We start from the raw sequence: 6074 nt of genomic DNA, 5'->3' as shown, positions 1-6074 counted from the left end.
TATAAATACTCATGTTAGTTTGTGTGTTTTTGCTTAAAGATGCTTGCCATTTTCATCCCTAAGAATACAAAGTTAAAATTCTTGCCAGTCTTTGGAATGGCAAAGGCGTGGAGCAACTGCAAGTCTAATTCACAGTTGCTTCTTATCACATTAGCATACTCTTAGTATGTGACCCAACAAGTCTATTCCTAGCTACTTCACCAAGAGAAATGAAAACATGAACACAAAATGACTTGTGTAAGAATGTTAACACAGTGTAATTTATGATAGCCCCAAACTGGAAACAACTCATATGTACTCATGAGAATGACAGTGAGGAAACAAATTGTGGTATATTTAATGGAATACTACCCAGCAATAAAAAGGCCCACTTGCTATTACATGCAACAGTATAGATGAATTTCAAAAGCATACACTGAGCAAAGAAGCCCAATTCAAAAGATCATATACTGTATAATTCAATTTTCAGTAAGAAGACTGAATAGTAAGTATTTTCAGCTTTTCAGGCCATATTGTCTTTGTTTCAACTGCTTACCCCTGTCATTGTAGCTCAAAAACAGCCACAGTCAATATATAAGGAAGGAGTGTGACTGTAACAATCAAACCTTATTTGTGAACATTGAGATTTTTAATTTCATAAGCATTTTATCTAACATAAAATATTCTTTTTGAAAAATCATTTAAACATGTAAAAATATTTTTATCTTTAGACCTTTACCAAAAAAAATTGTCGGTCCTAATTTGCAGGTGCTGTGTTGTAGATGACACTATACTAATGTAAATGTCATAAAGCAGATAAATAGTTGCCTGACGCAAAGGACGGGGTGGGGTTGATTGCAAAGAGGCACAAGGGTAATCTTGGGAGGGTGATAGAAATGTTTGCTATCTTGATTGTAGTGGTGGATATATAAGAGTATATATTTGTTGCAACTCACCAACTGCATTTAAAATGAGGCATTTTATTACATGTAAATTATTCCTCAATAAAGTAATAAAGTTAATTTTTCAAAAAAAGGAAAGGAATAAAGTGCAAGTAGAAGTAGATGTATTTATTTCACAGCAAGCCTATGTTAGGAGGTAACAGAATTTTCTCTGGTGACTAAAGATCAGGGGTTTTTTTGTTTGTTTTGGTTTTTATTTTTTGGCAACAGGAATAGGGAGACTTGAAAGAAAAGAAAAGCATTAACTGATTATTGAGCTCATTTATTTATTTGTTTATTTATTTATTTTGAGATAGAGTCTTACTCCTCACCCAGGCTGGAGTGCAGTGGTGCGATTTTGGCTCACTGCAAGCTCTGCCTCCCAGGTTCATGCCATTCTCCTGCCTCAGCCTCCCGAGTACCTGGGACCACAGGTGTGCACCACCACACCCAGCTAATTTTTTTTGTATTTTTATAGAGACGGGGTTTCACTGTGTTAGCCAGGATGGTCTCCATCTCCTGACCTCGTGATCCCCCCACCTCGGTCTCCCAAAGTGCTGGGATTACAGGCGTGAACCACCGCGCCCGGCCAATTATTGAGCTCTTAACTGGTTAGTTGAATCTATAGTATTACGGTCCTATACCAGTATCACGGCTACTATACCAGTAAGATATACCACATTTAAGATCTTTTAAAGATTAACTTGATTCAGAGCTGCTGATTTTATTATCATTAATATATACTGTACAATCATGGAAATGTGCTTAAAAATAAAGGAAGCAAAAACAATTTTAAACATATTGACATAAATGATAAAGTTATATAATAATGTCAATAATCAAGCTTAATATCAATTTAATGCAGTATTATACTACATGCTTTACCTGTGTTATCTAATTCAATCCTCAAAACATCCTTCTGAGGTTTGATCTCTTTATTGTCTTCATTTTTACATGGGAAAAGTGAGACTTGTTGAGGTTTACCAGCATGCTTGGACCTGCATAGATGAAAGCCAGAATATCTCACCCTGGAACCTTAGCTTGATAAGACAGAGACAAGATTTTCTTTTCCAGAAGACTTTATTAGAATAACAACAAAAACAATAACAATAAAAGACTAGATATTCTGACTCTAAATCCTCTGGGGATTTTCAAGTATGAGAATATAAGTGTCTTAATTTTCTAAGTCCCATTCCTTAGTATTGCTTTACTTAGTATTTACGTTGCTTATAAGTGTGCAAAAAATATTTGTGAAATGAAAGAAGTATTTAGGAATTGTTCCCAGAATGTTTTGGCTTTAATTCCTTACCTGGTTTTTTTTCTCACCATTTAAAACTTCTTTTTTATTAAGGTGAAATTCACACAACATAAAATTAACAATTTTAAAGTGTACAATCCAGTGGCATTTAGTATATTCACAACATGTTGCAACCATCACCTCTATCTAGTTCTCTTTCCCTGATTTTTAGAATAAGTATAAACTTGAGAGTCTATACATTATTTTTGTGTCTTCAAACCCAGGACAAAAATATATATTCAGCTAGAAATGTTTTTGATCACAACTGCTGCCTTATCTTTAGCAATGTAAACCACTTTAGATGTTTGAGGTTTCTGGGTCTGGGTACCACCAACATACTCTCCTAGCTGTTGAATGAAGAACACATTGGCAAGTCAAGACAATCTTTTTCAAGATCAGGCATTCTCTGGTTATGCAAGCTGCATTGCTGATACTGGTCCAGTTGCTTTTGCACTCCTGGAGTATGTCATTCCTCTTTGATCACTCACAGTATTTGCTGACTTGGTGGGAAATGAGCAAGAGTGTTACAGTCAACCAAAGTATGTCCGGGACTAGGTTACAATTCTTAGAGTTCTCTTCACTGTCCTTAAATAGAAATAGGGACACGGTGATTTGAAAGTGGTTGCATACTTTCAGATGGTTTGGAAGTTGGAAATTGTAGACACCTGGGCTGTTATATTACTCATGGGCTTATTTTATGACCAGGATTGATGCCAGATGAATGTTGCTTGGGCAGGCTGCAGTGCTGACTCCCAGGTGAGAGTTTATAATGCCATTCTGATAAGGAGAGAGCCATTGGGCAAATTACTACTGGGCTCTGAAAGTTCACCAGAGATTGCTATCAACAGCAGACATCTGTTTACTTCCTTAACTTTGCGTATGAAATTCCCAGATGTGTATGCATCAAAAATGAGGGAAAAAATGAGCTACATCTTCTTTTATCAGTTGTCTATGTCATTCTACTTCTTCATAATTGTTTTTTTAACTAGAGTAAGAGGCATCTGTTTGTATTAAACTGCTTTCTCATGATATTTTGGGGAACCTACTGAGAGGGAAAGGAAAAGAAAAAATAATAAAGAAGAAAGAAAAAAAAGAAGCAATCTTTTGGATAATCAATCATCAATCAGTCTTCCTCCCAGACCATGCACCTGTTCCTTTCAAGTTCATTTCAGAAGTGAATGAGAAAATGATTTTATTGTATTCTGACCTTCTGTCTAAATTTCCCTTTATGAAGCAGTTGCTGTAGATAATGAGGCTCCAAGAACTGCAAGCACTATAAATACAGTTAAACAGACATATCTGGGAACAATGGTTATTTTTGTGATAGAATAAAATTTCTGTGTTTAAATAACACCCCATGAAAACTAATTAATCTTTAAAGTGTTAAAAATGTCCCGAAAAGTATATTGCCTGGTTGCAATACATAAGAAGAGGGCATTCAAATCTGATGTCTGCTAAACTCTGTGATTACTTTTTATTTTTCTGGTGTCACTGTTCAGGCTTTTAAAACCAGATATACAATTCAAACAAACTACATAAGCAGATGAATGGTCCAATTTCATTTTTATGGTGTGACTCAGCAGCTGTATTCCATTTAAGGCAGGTTGGATATAATAATAATTCACTCTAATTAACTACTCCTTTCTGATAATGGGTCCTCTTGGCATGATCCCCTGAAGAAAGCTTTGAAGTTGGCTCAAGTTACCAGCAGGAATCATGATAACACATTTTTATGGTTCTTAGAAGCTTTTGTCCCCAGAGATCTCCAGATAGTTCTCTTTCCATGATTCATATACTTATTGCTGCCTTACGACATATTTCCTGGAAAACTTTTATTCTCAGATGTTTTCCCTATTTGCCTAATGTTTTCTTCTGCTACCCAGAGAGCATCATTCTATGAAATGACACCATAATGAATATAATACATGAACTGCACATACAGAAAAGTATCACAAACTGTGATGGAAATGACTTTTTCATATTACACCATTTTTGGAATATGTGACTTGCTGAGTTTATATAAATGATCAAGAAACATATATACATCAATGGAGAAAAGATCATTTCATGGGCCTGCCATTTTTGCCTACTGCTTCAACTACAAGTTTAAATAAAAGGAATTCAGAGAAATGTTTCTCAAAAAAGAAAAATACTGAAGATCAAAATAGTTGTAAGATGTTACAGTGTTCTCCACAGACTGGACCTTAAGCATTCTAGTGGAGTGTCATTTATTTTCCCAAGGATTTGATTGTCATGTCATACTGCTCTTCAGCAATGCCACCCAATGTCAGTTCTGTTAAAGTCCTAAATAGATGCATTCTAAATCACGGCTCAAATAATATTTAATTGTTATTCTCTTGTGTTGTAATTCTATGCCATTGAGGGGGTGGAAGAGTGGTAGCTGTTATCACCAAGTATAGCATTTCATAAAATCTTTGAGCAGACAGAAATAACTTCCTTCAAAAGTATACAGGGATACTTTGATGTAGAACATATTGGTTCTTGCCCTCTGGAAGTCACTCATCACAGGAAAGACAGTTAATGACTTTCCCCAGATACGCATTTCTTCCTGTTTCTGTCATTCTTTAAATACTTGTCTTTTGCCACCAGCTTTTAGTCATTCATTACTGTGCAGATTTGAATGGCTGCAAATTCCAGAGGGAGTAAAATTGAATAATATCTGAACTCATATGGCCAAACATACAGTCAGGGCTTACAAAGTACCCCAGTACCCAGGGTCCTATTTGCTTAAATTGTTTAGGCACCACTTGGGAAGGAACTCACTCAAGAAAAGAGTCCATAGACACAGCATATGGACAGGGGTGGAGTAGGCAGAGTTAGTGGATGTGTATGTATTTTGGTATTGGGAGAAGAGAAGAAATTATCAACTTAACTGAGGCATAAGTTAAATATGTATAAGTTAAATAAACTGCACACATTTTAGCATATACTTTGAGAAGTTTTGAAAATATAAGTCTGTGTAACCGCCTCCACAACTTAAATATAGAACATTTATCAGCCCCCAAATTGTGTCCCTTTGTAGTCAATTTCAATTCCTCAACCTCTGGCCACAGGTAACCACTGATTAGATTTGAATTTTTTGGAGTTTCATGTAATTAGAATCTTAGAGTTTATATTCTCTTGTGTAAAGCCAATGTTGTGATTCATCTATATTGTTGCATAAAAGTAGTATATTCTTTTCATTGCTTATCATAATTTCATTTCATGGACATACCACAATTTGTTTATCCAGTCACCTGTGGATGGACATTTGGGTTTTCTCTCATTTGGGCTATGGCAAATGAAGGTGCTATGAACATTCACAAACATTCAGGTACAACTCTTTTTGTAGATATATGTTTGCATTTATTTTGGTCAAATATCTAGGAGTACCGTGTCTGATGATAAGTGTGTGATTATCTTGTTAGAGTAACTGACAAGCTGTTTTCCTGAGTAGTTGTAATATTTTACGTGCTTACCAGCAGTGTGGAACAGTTGTCCCACATACTTGCTGACTCTTGGGACAGAGAAGCTGTTTAATTTTAGCCATTTTAGTGGGGTTGTAACAATATCTATTTGTAGTCCTAATTTTCATTACTTTGATGAATAAAGATGCTGAGCTTATTTTAATGTCCTTATGTTTATTTATACATCTTCTTTTGTGAAGTGTTGGAACAAAACATTTTTATGTAGGGTTATTTGATCTATTACTGATTTTTAAGTGTTCTTCATATTCTAGAAATAATTCCTATGCCAGATATATTTCTTGCGAATATTTTCTTCCAGTCTGTTTGCTATTTCATTCTCTTATCAGTATCTTCCTCCCAAAGGGCAAATATTGTCTCTCTTTATTTTTA

The sequence above is a fragment of the Colobus angolensis genome, unplaced genomic scaffold (genome assembly GCF_000951035.1).
Source record: "Colobus angolensis palliatus isolate OR3802 unplaced genomic scaffold, Cang.pa_1.0 Scaffold1, whole genome shotgun sequence".
Classification (NCBI taxonomy): Eukaryota; Metazoa; Chordata; class Mammalia; order Primates; family Cercopithecidae; genus Colobus; species Colobus angolensis.
This window is presented reverse-complemented; position numbering follows the sequence as displayed.